The sequence below is a fragment of the Apodemus sylvaticus genome, chromosome 5, assembly GCF_947179515.1.
Source record: "Apodemus sylvaticus chromosome 5, mApoSyl1.1, whole genome shotgun sequence".
Lineage (NCBI taxonomy): Eukaryota > Metazoa > Chordata > Mammalia > Rodentia > Muridae > Apodemus > Apodemus sylvaticus.
Window position 1 is genome coordinate 652,466 of NC_067476.1, and position 19,551 is coordinate 672,016.

At 37.4% G+C, this 19,551-nt stretch overlaps 1 long non-coding RNA gene and 1 pseudogene across 3 annotated transcripts; both read right to left on the reverse strand.

Annotated features, from left to right (window-relative positions):
• Positions 1-4,128: 4,128 nt before the first annotated feature.
• Positions 4,129-11,012, reverse strand: LOC127685020 (uncharacterized). 3 transcript variants are annotated; one of them, XR_007977781.1, is made up of 5 exons: positions 10,993-11,012; positions 9,665-9,739; positions 9,397-9,512; positions 5,431-5,901; positions 4,129-4,821 (listed from the first exon to the last, which is right to left on the reverse strand). It is a non-coding gene; the product is annotated as an uncharacterized LOC127685020 (long non-coding RNA). The 3 variants fall into 3 exon arrangements; XR_007977779.1 differs by lacking the exon at positions 10,993-11,012 and having other exon boundaries at positions 4,131-4,821; positions 9,665-9,963; XR_007977780.1 differs by lacking the exon at positions 9,665-9,739 and having other exon boundaries at positions 4,132-4,821.
• A 41-nt stretch (positions 11,013-11,053) lies between these two features.
• LOC127685017 (ubiquitin-conjugating enzyme E2 G1-like) overlaps positions 11,054-19,551 on the reverse strand; it is a 122,321-nt pseudogene continuing 113,823 nt past the window's right edge.

Genomic DNA, 19,551 nt, shown 5'->3' on the forward strand with positions numbered 1-19,551 from the left:
TCTTCCCTTTGTAACCTTTTAAAAGTGATTTGTTCCTACCCTGAGCTTTTTATTAAGCTATTTTCTTTCCATTTCTGTCTCCATGGTCATCTAACTTACAGCTTTCTTTCTTTCTTTCTTTTTTTTTTAATTTTTTTTTTTTTTTTTTTTTTGAGACAGGGTTTCTCTGTATATCCCTGACTGTCCTGGAACTCACTCCTGTAGACCAGGCTGGCCTCAAACTCAGAAATTCGCCTGCCTCTGCCTCCCAGAGTGCTGGGATTACAGGCGTGTGCCACCACCGCCCGTCTAACTTACAGCTTTCTATGTGGTCATTTTCAGTGGCCTTTTTCCTCAACCATTCCCAAGATTACTGCTGTTTCTTTTAGAAAAAGCAGAATCATTTTTATAGTTTATGATTTGTTAATATCATTTAGCATTATGCCATATAATTATAAACTGCCCTATATAATGTGAAGTAAAATTAAGCATTTTTCTATTTGATCATGTTTAATAATTAAGGTTCTCAATAACTTAGGTTTGCCTACTAGCTATTTACTGACAAACAAAACAAAAAAGGGCTTAAATGTAGTGTTTGGACTAAAAATTTTTAGGTAGGGTAAGGTAATTTCTTTTGCATGAGGAATCTCTCTCTCTCTCTCCCCTCCCTCCTTCCGTCCCTCCCTCTCCTTCTCCCTCCTCTCTCTGTCTCCCTCCTTCTGACACTCTGTCCCTCCCTCCCTCCCTCCCTCCTCTCAAAAGAATGATTTTACATCATATGTATGAGTGTTTTGCCTACTGAGTCATTGCTCTAGCTCTCTCAACAGTGTTTTAGAATACATATATTTGAGTGTTTGCTTTGTATACAGTTTGTATTTTTATAAATATTCCATAGTTACATGAAAATATATTACTACTTAATCATATAAGTATTTTTACTTTATTATTCAAGGTGATATATTTCTGTATAGGTGACTGTTATTCTGACCTATGTGACTTAAGTTTTCATGTCATGCTTGTCTCAACCAAAAAATATCCAGCAAAATTATTTTGGTACTCATCAATTTAATTTTTAGATAAAAACAGTACTTTTGTACTTGACCAAATCATCAGTCCATGCAGTTACAGCGATTGAATCAATCTATGTATATATATAAAAGTACACATACATATGTATTAATTTGCCTTTTAATTTTTTTGTATGCATGGTTTACCTACACTATGAATAAACAAACCAGAAATTAATAAGACTTGTAAACAAATGAAAATTCTTCTAAAATAAACAATAATTATAATAATAAAATGGGATCATGGTAAAAGACTAGCTACAGCTGAAATGAAAGGAACTAACTGCTTGTTATGCAAATGAGTACAACATAAAACACAACATAATTAACTATACATTTGATATTAGACATGTGCCAATGTGTGGTAAATCATAAACGCAGTGGCTCCCATATACAAATAAATAAATCCTGTGACTATAAAACACCTTGTGATCATACTTGCCAGCATTGGATCCATGGGTCTTCTACCTCTGATGTTTAAAATGAAATATCTCACAATTGTGTAGGTTTGCATTTTAAAGTATATCTTCAAAAATTTTCATATTCTTGAATCCATGTACCTTTTCCTGGTAAGCCCACCTCCCACTACTCTATTTATTTTGATCTGTCTTTCAAGTCATGTAAATCCTCAGATTTCATATGAGAAACTGAAGAAAATGTCCTGACATGTGTCTGGCTATTATTTCACTCTGTCAGGAGTGGGGGACTAATTTTAGGAAAGATTCCTGCTATTTATATGTTTTTCCTGTTATTATGCATTTATAATAATCAATAAGTAATAGCACACCCCTTTGGAGCAGATCTCTGCAGATCCACGAAGTCTTATAATGATGCTGTGTAGACAAATAGATGACTTTAGTTTTAATGATGATCCTATAAGAGTTCCTAAAATTATCTCTGTGATTATTAAGCTCTTTAATAGTGGAACTTCTATTAGGTCCTTTTCTGATAGTTACAACTAAAATGAGAACTCTGCCAGTCTCCCAAGTGTCACCCGTTAATTGCTCTTAGATGGCAATCAGACTTTCTCCTACTCAGCACATTCCAAGAGGCTGTAAAACAGTTAACCTGCCTGCTGGTGGTGGTGTACAGATGCCTGAAATCCCAGCACTTGGGAGGCAGAGGCAGGCAGATTTCTGAGTTCAAGGCTAGCCTGGTCTACAGAGTGAGTCCAGGACATCCAGGTCTACATAGAGAAACCCGGTCTCAAAAAAACAAAACAAAACAAAACAAAACAAAAAAACAGTTAACCAAAGGTCATGAAAAGGGAAGTTGGATATATAATAGGTGTTAGAAGATAAAATATTGACTGGGTTTATCTATACAAAACTTTACTTATAATGTAGAGAAATAATAGATGTCTAGCTAGATAATTACTCCTAATGGATATGCATGTAAATATTCTCTATTGTAAACTTCTATTTCAATTTATGACGGTATTTTGTGTGAACTTGTGATGAACTTTGTAACATGTGATCATGTATTCTGAAAGATGTTTAAGGGCTGAGGACAAGAGAAGTCAGGGCAGAAGAGTTTAGGAGAGGAACAGAGCTGAGAGAAGAACTGAACTAAGAAGTTTTTAGTCAGAAGAGAACAAGATTAGGTGAATGCAGAGTGGAATAACTTAGAAACTATAGATAACGTAAATAACTAAGAGAACAATGTGTAGGATGCAGAGGGAAAGAGGAAAAAAGAAGATGTTGCAGAAAGCAGAAGGAACAGGCAGTCTTCTTACCGTGGGACAGGACAGGTCCCATTAAGAGAAACAAAGCCTTTTCCTTACAAATATGGATTTGATTCATTTAGCATTGAAAAGGTGGAAACTTTTTCTTTCTCGATGTAATAAATACTGGAGTCCATTTTTCATACAGAATGAGTGAGTTCTTTCTGCACTGGTGCTGGTCTTTTGCTCCATATGCATATGTAAGTATGGATGTGTGTGTAAGTATGTAATTGTGAGAATGTATGCATGTATAAGTATGAATTGTGAGAATACATGCAAGCTGGGCCCAGATTACTTCATGAAAATATGTATGGAGCTGTATGTATGAATTTCTGTGAGATTATGCATATTCACTTATGTAAAAGTTTTTCTTTCTGCAAGTGTTATTCTCTTCTCCTGGCTCAATAGAAATTTACTGCTCCTCACTTCACCCTAGACTGACAAGCAAAAGGCATCTGGACAATGGCGAAAAGGCTCTAGCCACTAATCCTTTAATCTCCTGCTGTTTTTGGGTGAAGTGCTAAGTGCCTGAGACTGCAGTCTCTGGCTTCAGAGGAACACAAAGGGCAGATCTACATTAGCATAGTAACTTAGACTTAGATAAATAAACCTTTTATTATACAGCACCCCTAAATTTTTGATGCTCTTCCCCCCTCTACTACCTCAAGAAAAAAACCAAGAAGAAAAAAATACCTCTGCTGGGACTGACTCCAGGCTCTCTCTCTCTCTCTCTCTCTCTCTCTCTCTCTCTCTCTCTCTCTCTCTCTCTCTCCTTACATTCTAGATGCTTGATTGTTTGATCCCCTGTCTTGAGAGCATGAGAAACCAAAATGACACTGGGTGGTGAGCAGTGAGCAGAGAACCAGAGCCCTCCCCACTAGAGTAGCACACTGTCTCACAAGCTCTAAGCTATTTTGACACTTCTAGACTCTTGGAATCATTTCAGGATCTCTCCTCCTCTTATTATTCTCCCCTGCACATTGATCTCTCCAAGCCAGGAACAAAGGGTCTACAAGGGCAGAAAGAATGTATGTACTCCCATCACCAACAACATCCCAACTGTTCCTTTCACACCACTAGACTGTCTACCTGTTTGCTTTATTCCAAGGGGCCAGAGAGACCTCAATTGAGAATCTCCACGAGGTTCCCAATTTTCTCTCTGACTGCATCTGATGTCTGGCTGACCCTTGGGAGGACCAAAGGAAGAAGGCTGGCTTGCGGATGATGGCATGAGCCTTTGAAGGCAGAGAAGACAAGGTCAGTCCCTCTAACCACTCTGATTATCATCATCACTTCTCTCTAGCACTTCTCTCTAGCTCCTTCTGCCCCCTTCCTCTCCCTCACTCTCTCCAAGCCAGGCCACCCAGTATTGCCTTACTTTGTTTCTTTACTTGTTTCCTTAGTTCAAGGTTAATTATATCTATTTATTTTTCTCTTCATTTCATTAGTTGAGGGTGCTTAGCCCTTGAGACCAGTACCTAGATCAGGCCTGCCTCCAGGTCATAGAGCTCTGCCTGTCTCCATCTTCTGTGTCGTGTGATTAAAGACACACAGCACCACACTTTTTTCATTGTACATGTAGTTTAATTTCAAATTTTATGAGAGAGAGAGAGAGAGAGAGAGAGAGAGAGAGAGAGAATTGTAGGTTACAGTTCAATTCTTTAGTAACTGTGTGACCACAGGCCATGTTTAACTTTCTGTAAGATAAAGCACAATGGTACTGATTATATAATACTGCGGACTTCCACTAAGCAAGCTGATTTTCACAACTCCTCTCTGTCTTTTAAAACTTTGACGAAAACACCAGGGCTCCAAAGACGTTTGTTTCTTTCATTTTCTTCTTCTTGATGTTCTCTTTTTGTTAGAAGTCAGAGTCAAGGTAAAACAGGAAAAAAATGACCCAAAGTGATTAATGTGTCACCCTCTGAGTTCTTAGTCCTTTCTTTTTTGTCTTTGCTGTTCTCTGTGCTTGCTATCCTCTAGATGATAGGGATGTAAATCCAATTTATATGTGGTGACTTGTAAGGAGGCTCTACTGATCTAGAGAGTACCCTTGAAATAAGATGAGAATCAAAACAAGAACTTGTAATAAAATATATAGACAAAATACAATTTCTATTATTAACCCCCCCCCCAAAAACAGCAACACTTTACTGACTAGACAAGTTCCTTTTCTCCACATCAATTATCTCCCCAATAGCTAGGTAGTGTGCAAGTCTGTCCTAGTTTGACTATCGAGGTTAAGAAAAGTAAACCATCATCAATACTAGTTAGTCTTACATATATTAAAGGACAATGAGTTGTAATATATTCACACTAAAATTATGACTGATTTCATGCTGAAAACTGTCCACTGGAAAGACATAGCTCAGAATTTAAGAGCACTGGCTGCTCTTCTATTCCCAGGCCAACTGACACCCTTCTCATAGCCTCTGTGGCCCCCAAGCTTTCTCAAATAGTTTGCAGACCAACAGACATGGCAAACCCCCTCACACATACAGGGAGATGTAGTTAGGTGTGTGTGGCAGGTATAGGTATTGAGGGTGAATTTAACTAGCTTGAACAAATATATAACTGGAAAGTTCATTCTTTAATTTACTTAATTTTATTAAGTGTACAGTGCAAGAAGGAAAATGGGCTGCACCATATTTAGGGTACTACCTGTAGATCAAGAGGAAGGACCATCTTCTCTGAGATTGTTCCATCCCTTGGGAAGAAGGACAGTCAGCCCAGATGTGCTGGTATTCCTGGTTCTTTATCAAAAAGACTTTGACTCTGACCTTGCTTCTGATTCCCCAGTGCAGGTTAGGAATCCAGCACAGATAGAAAGCGAAACCACACCAAGGAAGCAAGCATGCAGGAAAAAACTAACCAGAAAACATGTTATGTTGGACGCAACAAAGCAAGCTCATATTCACAAATCTGTGAGCCTAAGACTCATCCCTGGCTGGAAGGAGAGAACTGAGTGTAGCACACACACAGAGTTGGTCATCTCTGAGTCCATACTTGCCCAGCCCCGATGTTCACTTCACTAGGCCACAGGCTCTAACACCTCACTTTATTACAGATAATCATGGTGGCTCAAGCCTTTAATCTCAGCAATCAGATCTCCACTTTCTGGGTCAGCATGATCTGTGGAGTGAAAAGAAACAGATGGAGAAAAAACTCAATATTTCTTTGTTAGAACAGTTATTGTAAGTTTTAAGGAATATAATAGCTTGACATTCAAAGTCTCTGGTTCACTATCACCTTTCTCACATGTCTAAGCCAATGCTTCCTAATGAGTTCTTCCTTCTCCATGACTGCCCCCCATCCCTGGGTGTTGTGTAGTGAATGTGTGTGTGTGTGTGTCTATGTGTGTGTATGCTCGCACATGCACACAGGACTACCATCACTGGAGGATTAAATATAAACAAACAAGACAGGAAAGCTGGAGGAATGATAGAAATAGCCGAATATTTTCTTTTTTCTTTTCATAGGAAGAAAAAGGGAAAAAGAGAGCTGCCACTGCAGCAACATCTGCCACCATCATCTTCACCACCACCACCAACAAAAGATACTTGTCAATCTCCTTTTATTATAATAATTAAAATTTAAAATTGTGTGTGCTTGTGGGTGATCTATAGCACAACCCTCACAGGAGGATTAAATAAAATTAACCAAGAGATCCAAGGCTACATAATAAAAATGCTAAAACATAGATGATAGACAGACAGATAGATATATAAACAGAGACAGACAGAGATAGACAGATAAAGAAGAGAGGAAAAGGACAGAGCATAAGAAGGCTAACAACTCATAATGGCCCCTCGAAAACAAGGAAGGCTGGAGAGAGAGGTCAACCTCCTTATGTTTATTAAGGCAAAATCAAAAGAAAAAGTGAAATGAAACAAAACAAACCTAGCCAAATATTTTATTTTTCTTCAGATATTAAAAATCTTTTTAAAAAGCACACAATCATCCAAAAGGAAGAGAGAGAGACAGAGACAGAGAGACATAGTGAGAGAGAGATGAAAAGATCTATTTTTTTTTTACCACTTTTTATTGTAATAAGAAAGTAATGACTTTAAAAATTAAAGCTGGCCCATCTTACTTTAACACTCATTAATACAATTTATTCTGTTGAGTAAGACAGGGATACGTGGTCAACACTACCATAATTTAATAAGGAATATTAAACAACCAAGAAAACAGCCAGTAAACTGCTTGAACTCATTATGGTTTTTATTATTAAAAAAGAAGGAACAAAATAAAGGTTAATGGTTGTATTTTCTAATTGTTAATAAATAATCATTAAATATTAAAAATCGGTCCACTTTTCTAAAAAAAAAAAAAAATGGTCCATCTTATTATTCACTGTTGTATCATGAGTACTGTACTAAAAACAAATTTTGGCTTTAATAAAAAGGACAACTTGTCAACTAGGAATCAAGGTGACATGGAGAACAGAATACCAACTTCAACATTGCCCTAATGCTAGAGACCAAGAGTGATATACACAACAACCAGGCAACTAGCTGACAATCCTCTTAGGAAAAGAAAAGTTAAGGAAAATGGCCAACTTAAACTCATTTAAATAAAGAAAAAAAAAGTCCAGATTTGACATCTGGTAGACCTGGGGTGGAGGAAATTATGATCCAGATGGGCAGAAATCTGGCCAACATAGTAACATACTGGGCTGGAGAGATGTCTCAAAGGTTAAGAGCACTGACTGTTCTTATGAAGGTCCTGAGTTCAAATCCCAGGAACCACATGATGGCTCACAACCATCTGTAATGAGATCTGACACTCTCTTCTGGAGCATCTGAGGATAGCTACAGTGTACTTACATATAATAAATAAATGAGTGTTTAAAAAAAATAAAATAAAATTAAATAAATAAATAAAAAACATAGCAAAATACAAAACAGAAGGAGGCAGGGGTGGGGGTGGGGAGACTGATTGCCTCTCATTGCCTTTCCCCTACCCAACATGTACCATATTGTCATCACGCTTTGAGGGAATATAGAGAGTGGAGAAAGCGCCTGCTGCCAGAGATCCGCACATCCCATCTAGATGGACACCAAGCCTAGGAAGCTAAGGTTCCCACAATTCTCCAGTGCCCCAGGATGAAACACAGAGATGGGTTGGGGCACAAGAAACATGAGGACCAGGTCCTTCCATGAGCAGACTAGTACCTCTTCCCACAAGACACTGTGTTATTCCCAGCTTGAAGGAACTAGCTATCCATCCCTCCAGGACAAAGAGAAACCTCAAGCGAGGTGGGAGGGCTGGAGACCAGAGAGACATAGGTTTTATCCCTCACCTTCTCCCTTGCCTGCACCTCTGAAAGGATGCTCTTGGCTATGGTAGGATAGGAGTGATAAACGACACTCAGCTCCACCTACAACTCCCCTACCACCGCTAAACTTAAACATGCTTGTACAAGACCAGTGGATAGCAGAAGTGGCAGCCACAGGAAACAGTCCACATGGCTCCTCTGAAGGAGGAGCAGGGGAAGCAGTATTGGTAGCTAGAGAAGACCAGAAAGGGAGACCCCATTGCCACCTTGTACAAAGGTATGCTTAAGAAACTAACCACAAACAATGAAGCAAGGCCTAAACAAGTTAAGAAAGTTACCCCATGATCTACTGACAAAAATCACTAAATCTCAAAATATTCTGAAAACAGATAACAGCTAATAAAAGCCTTAGAAAACTTGAAAAACTCATTATATATATAAAGTATAAATGTGTGCCTACAATTATGCTTCCCAATACACTGTGTAAGCAGATGATTACAATCAAGAAAGACTAATTCCAGAAAAGAAATCCAGATGCCTAGACTCTGTTTTGCCTCATCTGGGTCTTTTATAAAATAATCCCAGTGTTTTATATCTGACAAAACAGGTAACCAAAGTAACTTGGATAAAACCCAACTCTAGATCCTTTCTACTGTGCTATATATCAGTCTTCTGGTAAATGCTTCTCTAAAAGAATGATTTTTTTTAAAGATTTGTGGTTTTAACAATTTATTCCACAAGGAAACCAATGAGAAAGGATTCCCAATTTGTTTCAAATTGTAATGCAAGGTAATAAAAACACATAAAGGTCTTATGAATGTGAAGAGACTAGTTTTCTAAGACAGCTATGAAAATATTTCTTCTAAAAAACAAGTTCACTCAAATGAGGCATTTAGATTCTGGTTCCAAAAGAGGTTGTGTCCTTTCTTAAATCAGGGTTTCCCTACTCTGTAGCCTTCCCTTGAAAATACTGTTCTCCTGGTGCTATCTCCCAAAGGCTGGGATTAGGTGCCACCGTGTCTACCTTTAAATTCTTAAAAATACTGAAGAACACAAACTTCAGTGTCTTCACTGTGACATAAGCCAAAAGGCTAATAACTTATTTAGTTAATACGAAAACAATTCACACCATGCTTTACGATCCCAATCTAAATTTAGACACAGTAGATTGGGTTTCAGGAAAACACCATCATCCAATTCCAGAAAACATAACTATGCACTGGTCATCTGCTCAGATTTAGATTTTGTTGTGATTCAAGTTGTCAGTTGTAGAAGTTTGGACCTAGGTCCAGCAATATCCAGAAGCCATCCAGAGGTTGCTATGGCTTTTAAACACTCATGTGTACCTGCTTCTCCTTTCAGGATTTTATTTTGGTAATACTGCCACTCCAGCTGGATGTTAGCACCACGATGAAAAGGTGACCTTCCTGTGCCATGGTTGCTGACAGAGCCACTGTTTTTCCTGTGAGAAAAAAAAAATTGAATTGTTTCTCTAAGTACAAAAGGATGTTAAGGTCATGTAATGGAATTTTTTCATGCAATTTTAATTATATAATATTTGTTCTTTAATCACTTATGCATTAAATCTTAAAAAGCATCACCATATAACATCACCTAATGTTTTTTAAGACAGGGTCTTCTGAAATTCTCTATGTAGACCACGCTGGCCAGGAACTCACTGATGTTCACCTGCTAGGATTAAAAGCATGCACCACGCATGGCTCCAGCAATGTTTCTGTAAACCGACTCAATCTAAAATCAGCAGAGTCAGTTTTCCATGGCTTTTCATTTCTTACAATGAAAAGCAGACAACTCAGATCCCAGGCTCAAATTGTAGGAATAGACAACAAAACAAAAACTATAAACAGACTTTTACAATTCGGATATAAATACGTTTATACTCCCATTTTATTTTTCTTCTAATTTTATAGCAATAGAAACAAACTGGAGATTCATGCACAGCAATAAAAATCTGATGTTTAACATATAACCAAATGTGAATTTCAGACCCCCAGATTTTGCTTTGGTTAAGAACATTACTTTAATGTATCATTTCCTTTTATGTATAAAATTACAAGACAACAATAATGTTGTAAAACTGATGTGCAAGTAAAACACCACAGGCTTAGAAGGCAGGAGACTCAGAACAAAGAAACGCATAACACAGAAAGTCTTCTTGCCTCTCCATATAAACTAGAAAAAAGAACAATTTACTAGAAGGTAAGTTGTCCCAAGGCTAAAACTAATTCTTTCAAATTCAAAATAATACTTTTCAGAGCTAAGTCACAACTACCTAGGACAAAAATAAAGCCTTGTTGGGAATCTAGAATTTTCTAGGATTTTCACATAAGAGAAAAACTGACTTTAAAAAGAAAACACTATTGCAGCTATCTTGTCAAGAAAGAACTAAGGAAAAATCCTAAATAAATGTTTCAATACTAGTAAGTAGTACACACATAAACCTAAAATTTCATTTAAAAAAAAAGCAGACTGCCCAGATGACTCACCTCTAGAGTATAAAATTATCAAAACCCAAAGATTAGTATGTTTACCTACATTCATAGAGGAGAGTTACTTCAACAGAAGAACAGAAAGTCTGAAGACACAGGATAATAGAAATTTTCCCTTAACAAACAATAAAAAGATATGAAAAATATCCAGAAAATATCCTCATCTATTTGAGATAATACAGTCCTCAATTTAAGATACTCTTCTCTGTATATTTCAGCTTACACCAAGCAGTAGTTTTCTAATTTTCCTACACTTGTGAATATAGGCTCCTGCCAATTTGAACAAAGGAATAGATTTGACTAAGAAAAATCATAATACTTTCCAAAGAATACATTGTTATCAATTCACACACACACACACACACACACACACACACACACACACACACATTGATATGTATCAACTTTCTTAAAACAAACAAGAATACAGACCTTTGAGATCTGTTATATTTTTTATAGGCCCTGAGACAAAGAAGCAATCAATATCAACATGCCTTACAGAGCTCTGCTGTCTGGGCCAGCTCAATTTGCCTAAAAGGAAAAAAGAACATTCAAACCCAAACTAATACTTATCATTTAAAACAGATTAGTTTAGAAATCACATTCAAGAAGAATGGTATCATAACATAATATGGAATATACTATGGACTGTATACCACCTTAATAGATGAATTTCAGTTTCTCTAGTTATCTGATAGAATTTTAAATCACTTCTCACAACACCATGGTATTCTTTCTTATTCTATTTTCTAATTGTCTTCTTTTAAAATTTAATTTTACAAGATAAATTTGATTATTTGTTACAATTTTGGTATGTGTAGTTTCACATACTTAGCTTTAATAAGCTCCATTCTGCACAACTCTACAAACTTTATTTAATGAAACAACAATAACAATGGCTACTGCCTCCCAGTGTTCTTGATAAGTATTAAAACAAAGAGGTTTACAGGGGGATAGATTAATTCTCACAGCACTATGGAAAACATTACTACTACCCCCACCTTTTATAGACTAGTAATTTAAGTCCCACAGCTGATGAATGCCCAAATTGCAATTTAACTCCAGTCTGCTTGATTTCCAACTTTTTAGGCTATCATACTACTCTTCTAATTAGGCATATTTCAAAAAGTCCACAGAAAAAAACAAAAATCTACATACAAAGGGAATTTTTCTTTCACCATTAGATGTTACTAGTTCTGCAGCACGTTTATTGCATTTATGGAGCTGAAAGTTAATATTATCTCGTAAGGACAATTACTGACTTAGAAAAACCAGAGATTGTTTATAAGGATTATTATAGTCCAACTATTAGGATAACATTACTTTATAATAATTTTATTACAAATACCCCTCATGGTGTTCCAAAATATAATTGTACAGGTCCTAAATCTAAGAATCTAAACTCTAAGAACTTTCTAAGCTTATAAGAAGTTCTGATTTCAAAGAATATGCTTGCGTATCAGCTTTAAACAACAAAACAAAACAAAATAAAAAACTTACTCCCGAACAACTGAGCCACTTCACGTACTAACTGTGAGGCGATTGTCTAGTCCCACTAGGTGCAAGGCACTGAACCTTTCTCCCTGCTGCTTTTAAGCAGATGTATGCTGGGCATCACTGATTCCTGTCGTTCCTCTTGCAGAGAGGAAATAGGCAAGAAAGGCAAACACCCATGCATGCTCCTGTCGCAGAAAGTGGCAGAGCAAGGACTCAGATCCAGGTTACACTAAATCAAACTCTTGCCATTCTCTATGTAAATTTCACTAATCATGATCTTTCTTTTGTAGAACAAGGTATCAAACTCGGGGCCTTGAATATGTAAGGCAAACAACAATCACAATTCTACTGTTCAAAGTACTATGAAACAGAAGGTAAACAACCTAAAAAATGTTAAATATTTAAGGGGTACAGAAGATTTAAATAAAATGCCTATCACATGGTTTCTTACAACATATAAATTTAAAAATTTACTCCCATTCATTGACCTAACTCATAATAGTATTCTAAAGCTTTCACGATCAAGTGACCTTTGGTTTTAAAAAACCAAGAAACAAATAACAGATGGCATTATTATGAAATATTCCAAACTACTGGCTAAAAGCCTATTTAGATATACAAACAAATAACATAAGAGCAACAAACATTCACATAGAAAGACCCTGCAACTTTCTAAAACCCCATTAGCATCTCCCTCTTTATGCCTCCCTTTCCACAGTTATAAAGATTACTATCATATAATCTTGAACCTTACTTTTTGCCCACAAAAAAAAAAAAAAAAGAGAGACCAAAACCTTTGTCAAAATAACTGAACTAGAATCTAGTTTAAGTAACAACTATCACAAAACAGCTTCCTGTTGGATTGGGATGACAAGTGTTAGCCACACACACAAATGAGACAATCTACATAGATGTTAAACCAATCTCCCTAAGTTTACCACATAGTTACAACAGGTCTATTTCAATGTTAATTTTTAAGAGTGCATTATTGAAACAGCCTTCTAGAAAATCTCAATTACCCTTACCAATCAGCATCATTCTCACAGGAGATTAGGAACGGAATATAAAATGTCACGTTTATACAGCTCATAAATTCAGCTGTTTATAAAGTCCCCATGAAGAAGGAAAGCTTGGAATCCCAGTGCATACAGCACTGAAATGACCTGACATTTTGAGGTAGCCACAGTTAAGTTTAATGGGAAACATAGTAGCAAAGTTTTCAGTTATAGTTACTGTAACTTATATAACCTAACATTCCTAGAGGATTTTTATATTAAGAAGTTTGGAATGATAAGAATACCAATAAGAACATCAGAATGAAAGCATCAAATAGAACTGTTTTGAAGAAAACAATTTTAGTACCTACCTGTGTCAGGTACAAGGGAAGACCAGCCTGTTTTTATTTTGTTCCAAATCAGAGGAAGCTTGCCTGTTAAGATAAAGGATTGAGCAGGAAGTGAAGATCCACTTAAATATATTTAAAGCGCAAATTTACTAGGTATCACCAAACACCCAGAAGTCAACAAAATGATGTATTTAAAAAAAAATCAAGCCAGGTGCAGGACTTAAACCACAGCACTCAGAGACTGAGGGCAGGCAGATCTCTGTGAGTTCGAGGGTAACCTGGTCTACAAAGTGAGTTCCAGGACAGTCAGGGCTATACAGAAAACCCTGACTCAAAACCAAAACAAAATTCTGACAGCTAGCTTTAGTGTTGAACCATTATGACTCTAGATATCAATAGTAGCATATCTGACAAACAAATATGCATGTATTACTGGCAAGAAAATACACTGTTAACAAAACATGTCTATGCTGCTACAGCAGACTAGACAAAGGCATATTTGGAAAACAGCTGTGTAAGAAATATAGTAAAACACACATTTAAATAACTAACACTATTTGGATTTGTATTAAAGAGTCAGACCACACAAGCAGACCATCATGTACTTAGGTGATGCCATGTGAACCTTCTCTCTATTTTAATTGGTCAATCAAACGTTAGAGTCTATGATTGGGTAGTGGAGGGGAAAGGTGGGATTGGAGGTTCAAAAGGGGGAGCAGGTAGAGGAAGAAAAAGAGAGAAGGAAGAGGAGAGGAGGAAGCCACTATGGACCACATGGATGGGAGAAAGCACAAATCTTAGTGATTGGGAAGTAAGTATTTTGCCAATGAAGACATATGACTTATAATTAAAATATTTGGATTATGTGTCATTTATATGGGCTATAAGGGTTGGAAATTTTAGCAACAAATTCGTGCACCTTATATCCAGCTTAGAACTGAACTAAATTGAGAGGAAAATCCAGCCCCCTATATCCTAAACAACCAGAGGTAACAACGCAGCCCTGAGCTGGGCCACAAGGTGGCGCCAATGTCACAGCATAGTTGGGGTTCCCTGAGCCTGAGAAAAATTCAAGGACCCAAAATCAATGCTGCCTGAAAAGCAACATTCACAGCTGAAGTTCAGCAATTGAACAACAACAGCTATCTTTCCAGAGCTTTCTTCACAGACACAGCAGACTGATCTAGGTGTTTCAGCCGCAAGCCAACCTTCCCCTGCAGCTTTCGAATTTCCAATATCCCCCCACCACACTTCTAAATAGGGCACAGGACAGACAAACCAGCTCTCCCAAATGCTTACACTGCAGGCTGCCTAATATCAACACACATGCTGAAGGCTATAGGCCAGACAAAAGATCCAGAGGGCTCAAAAACACAAAAGCCAAGGATCTTTGTGCGGTCAGCCCCTCCCTACTAATTAAAGACCAATAATAAATACTAGTAAAGACTAATAAAAGGCCAATAATAAATACTAATAAAAAACTAATAATAAAAGAACCACAATTTTCTAAATCCAACACCAGAGGGAAACAAACATACCAAATAATAAGACCAAATATTAAGAAATAAATAGTAATTACTGCAATTGTTTTCTCATTCATTTCCTTCCACATGAATAAGGTGCTACAGAGAATTAAGGAGTTTCTTAACTAGTGATTATAAAAAGCAATGATATTATTAAACAATTTTTTGTTTCTCAGAGTATATGTGACCGAAGTCTAGAAATTAAATTTGCCAAGGTACATTGAAGAAAATTTTGCATTTTCTAGAGACTAACTCTAAAACCTGTACTAGGATAGACTCTGAAGTAACACTTTACCAGCAAAACTTGTAATTATAAACAATATGATCTACCCTCATTAAGCATAGCAAATATTTTGATTGATTAGTACTCAGTTTTAACTCAACAAACCTGTCCCTAATAGTTAGTTTCAGTCATCACAGAGACAACAGTACAATACTATACTAATGAAAATGTAGCTCTAGCTTTTGTCTCTATAACAAGGACCTACACTAAGGACTAAAGAGTGCTAATAATCACATACATTAAGAGTCATAGCCCAGAGAAACAGATGACACTATGTACTAGATACTTGTGCAATGTTCCTAATTCTCAGTATTACCAGCAATGCTGAGATAAACTAAAATACGTTAAATTGTTCTATGCAAAATATCTACTTCCTCAGGACAAAATTCTTGACAGTAAAGTGAACTTTAAGAGTTACAGTTTATGAACACTGAAAACACAGAGTTGGTGTATAAAGTCACATCATACCTGAAACCATATCATAAACTAAAAAGAAAATAATTGTCTAGACATGTAACTGTCTTTATTCATTAAACACACCCATTTTCCCAGTCATCATTCTCAGATTGCTTCCTCCAACAGCCCTGCCTCGTGGTGGGTAGAAAAAATTAAGTCAATTTTATATAATAATGTACTCTTCGTTGATATTTATCAAGGGAAATGGGAAATTTGAAAATTCAAATGTCCAATTAACGGAAGACAAAAGATTAATGCCAAGTAAATTTTGTCAAATGCATTATTTTCAGGATGCTTTATCAGTACAATCTGTCCAGAGAACTTCCTCCCTACAGTTTAAGCCTCATATTTAAACACATTTCAACCTTTCAACTGGCTGAGTGAGGTCTATAGAGAATGAATCCATGCCCTCCTGAATAACAGCACTTAACATTCACTTTGCATAAAACATCAATAAATCAAATTAACAGTCACTTACTTGTTACCACTATTTAGTTAAACAATCTACTAAAATATTCTCTTTGGAGTGTTTGTAGAAAGATACAGAGAGGAGGGGATATGTTCTATGGTGATGTGGTGAGGTATGGGAGAATGGGGTGCCTCAGCAGGGCCATGCCAAGGCATCCCTTCCCCCTGAGGACCAGCCACATGATGGTATAGTATAGAATAGAGTTTATTAAGGGCATGGGGAGGGGAGTTAAGACGGTGGTAGAGGCAGAGAAAGAGACACTAGAGAAGTAGAGTAGAGAGGTAGAGGCCAACCATGGCACGTGGAGAGAGAGGGGGGAAGGCAATGAGAGAAGAGAAAAAGGGAAGCAGGAAAAGAGCAAGGGAGGAGCAAGAGACCAAGAGGGCAAGAGAGCAAAGAGGGGGCAACCAGGCTCTTTTATAGTGGGTCAGGCCTACCTGGCTATTGCCAGGTAATGATGGGATGGAGTTTGGACAGAATGCTAACATCCTTCATCATCTGACAGAAAATGGCTCTTAAACTAGGTCATACTAGCCACTCAAGAAAACACACACAGTATAACACACCTGCCATACAAACTGCACCCCGTAAGAAGTTCATTAAAAGAACACAGCACAAGGGACTGATTATCAGGATAAAATATGTAATACATGAGGCTGAAATATAATACAGCAAGGGGGTATTACTGCACACCCATGCCAAGATGTGCTCTTGAGAAATTACTACATGCAAGAGATCAGGTGTGAGGAGGTTTACTGGGAGATAGCAGAGGGGTGAGGACCTGCAGACTGGGTAGAGGCAGACAAGAGCAGAGCCATGAGGGCAGATAAGGGAAGAGGGGGCCAGAGGACAGAAAACACTGGCAGAACTAAACTGTACCATACAACACCAGGATTACCAAACACTGACACGTCTCTAGCTTCAGTCTTAGGGACTAACTAGTAAGCTCATTATTAGACCAAAAGAGGCAGAAAGTCAAATTTTTCTAGCCACAACTTAGACTATCACTGCATTACATTTCATAAATTAATGCAATATTTACACTGCTTTTGGTAATTATGCATGTTTATATCAAAGATTATTATATGAAGCATTAAATATCCTATTAAAGTCAAATTAGCTTTTGTAAGATTTATAAGAATCTTTAACACTTAAAACATATTTTATCCACACACATGACTCTTTAGTTTTTGAAATGACCTTTGATTTGGTTTCTCTTTCTGAAATTTGTATTAATGACATATTATATACATGAAATATGGCTAAAGACACACAGAAGTTGTCAGCTAAGTCATAGGAGTAAAAAAGAAAATTTAAATGTTTTAGGGGCATATGGAAAAGGCCCTGAGAATAAATTACTAATTCTGCGAACAGAAGAGTTTTGCTTTCAATTTTGCTCCAGGCAGGTGTGAGGGTGTTCAATGGTGTATTCATTACAAGCCCAGAACTGCCATGTGTTTCTCTCAAATTCTCCTTAAGTAGCTTATTTACCAGTCCTGAAGACTTTATCCCTTAAGAGTCAGAGAAATTCCTATTAGAAAATTACTGTTTCCAAGAAACTCTGAATCTATACACCTACTTTTAAAAGCAAATGACTTGAGAATTCTGCTAATGTGTATGTCACAGTCATTAATGTAACTGAATAAGAATGTCCCCCACAGACTCAGATATTTGGACACTTATCTGGTGGTGCTCCTTGGAAGGGATTAACAGATGCGGCCTTGCTGGAGGAAGTGATTCCCCAGAGGTCAGCTTTGAGAGGTTAAAGACTGTTGCCATATTCAGTCTGCTTTCTCTGCTTCACACTTTGTGCCTGCAGACGTGAGCTCTCTGCATTCTACTCCAGCTGCCACGCCTGCTGCTTGCTGCATTGCTGCCCATCATGATGTCTATTAAACTATAAGCAAAGTTACTTTCTCATGGGAAGGGGAACAGGAAGGTCGCTTCCTCAGGTTTGCAGCTTGCTTGGGAGAACATCAGGTTCTCTGCGTGAGGAAGTGTCTCCTCTGTCTTGGTCGGCTGAGAATGACAAAGACCCTAGGTTGCCTGGAAACTAGCAAGCTGCGAGCAATCTCCTCATGCGATTTCTCTACAGATAATAAAATATATCTTCAAATTTAAAGCCAGGTATGGGGTATTACACCTATAATTTCAGTGTCTGGGAGGTAGAATGAGGAGAATCAGGAGTTCAAGGACAGCTTCATTTGCATAATGAGCTCAGGACCAGGCTAGGCTACAGAAACAGTATCTGTTCTGAATGAATACATACATACATACATACATACATACATACATACATACATACATAAAAAATTAAAAATAGTAATTCATTTGATTGCTCATTTAAGAGCACCTATGCTCACCAAGGTTTCTGCTGTGAAAAGCCAGTGAGAAAATCCTTATTGATGGTGTAATAAGGAGGGTAGACAGGTCTGATACTCAGATAGATGCTTAGACTATAGATATGGGTCAGGAGTGCAGTACTTGCCTGTCTTTCAAGAGGCTGTGAGCTTGGTGTCTATATTGAAGGAAAAACAACACCAAGCAAAGCCCACAAGAAACTAAAACTGTTTTCTATACAAAATTGTCCCAACCAAAGACACCTCCCAAGTAATGGAAATTAGTCAAGTATCAGAAGAGAACAAAATTTACAAAGATCTGCTACTTCTCCCCAAATGGGGTTCTTTCCACTCTGAGACCAATCTGTCAACTCCAGAGGAGTGGCTGAAAAGTAGCCATGTTTTTAACAAACACCATACTAAGAGAATGAGGACTGCAGTCTACAAATCTTCCAAATATTCTGATCTCTATATAAGGGGTTAGTATCTCAGAAATAAGAACAAACTAGAAGTAAACAAATCAAGTTTTCCAGAAATTAAACCCCACCTCACTTTAGTTTATCTGTGAAGTGGACTGAAGTAACTGGCAAGAAGCAACTGGCAAGACCAACTATATTCCATGTAGCAGCTATCCCTGGTGGTCAACTTGACTATATCTGGAATGAACTCTGACCTGGATCTTGGCTTAGAGATCTTGAGACACAGTGGCTATGAATCCCAGAAGATTTTGACAGGGAAATCTCTAAGTTCAAAGTCATCAGGGAGCAGGGCAGTGGTGGTACACACCTGTAATCCCAGCACTCTGGGAGGCAGAGGCAGGTAGATTTCTGAGTTTGAGGCCAGCCTGGTCTACAGAGTGAGTTCCAGGACAGTCAGGACTATACATAGAAACCCTGTCTCAAACAACCAAAAAAAAAAAAAAAAAAGGAAACAAGAGTTGAACCTAACCAACTCTACAGTCTACTATCATTCTATACACTTAAAGAAAACAACACATACAGATACACACAAACACACCCACAAACACGCAGACACAAAAATCCCTTCATGGGCTAGAGAAATGTCCCACTGGCTCCACA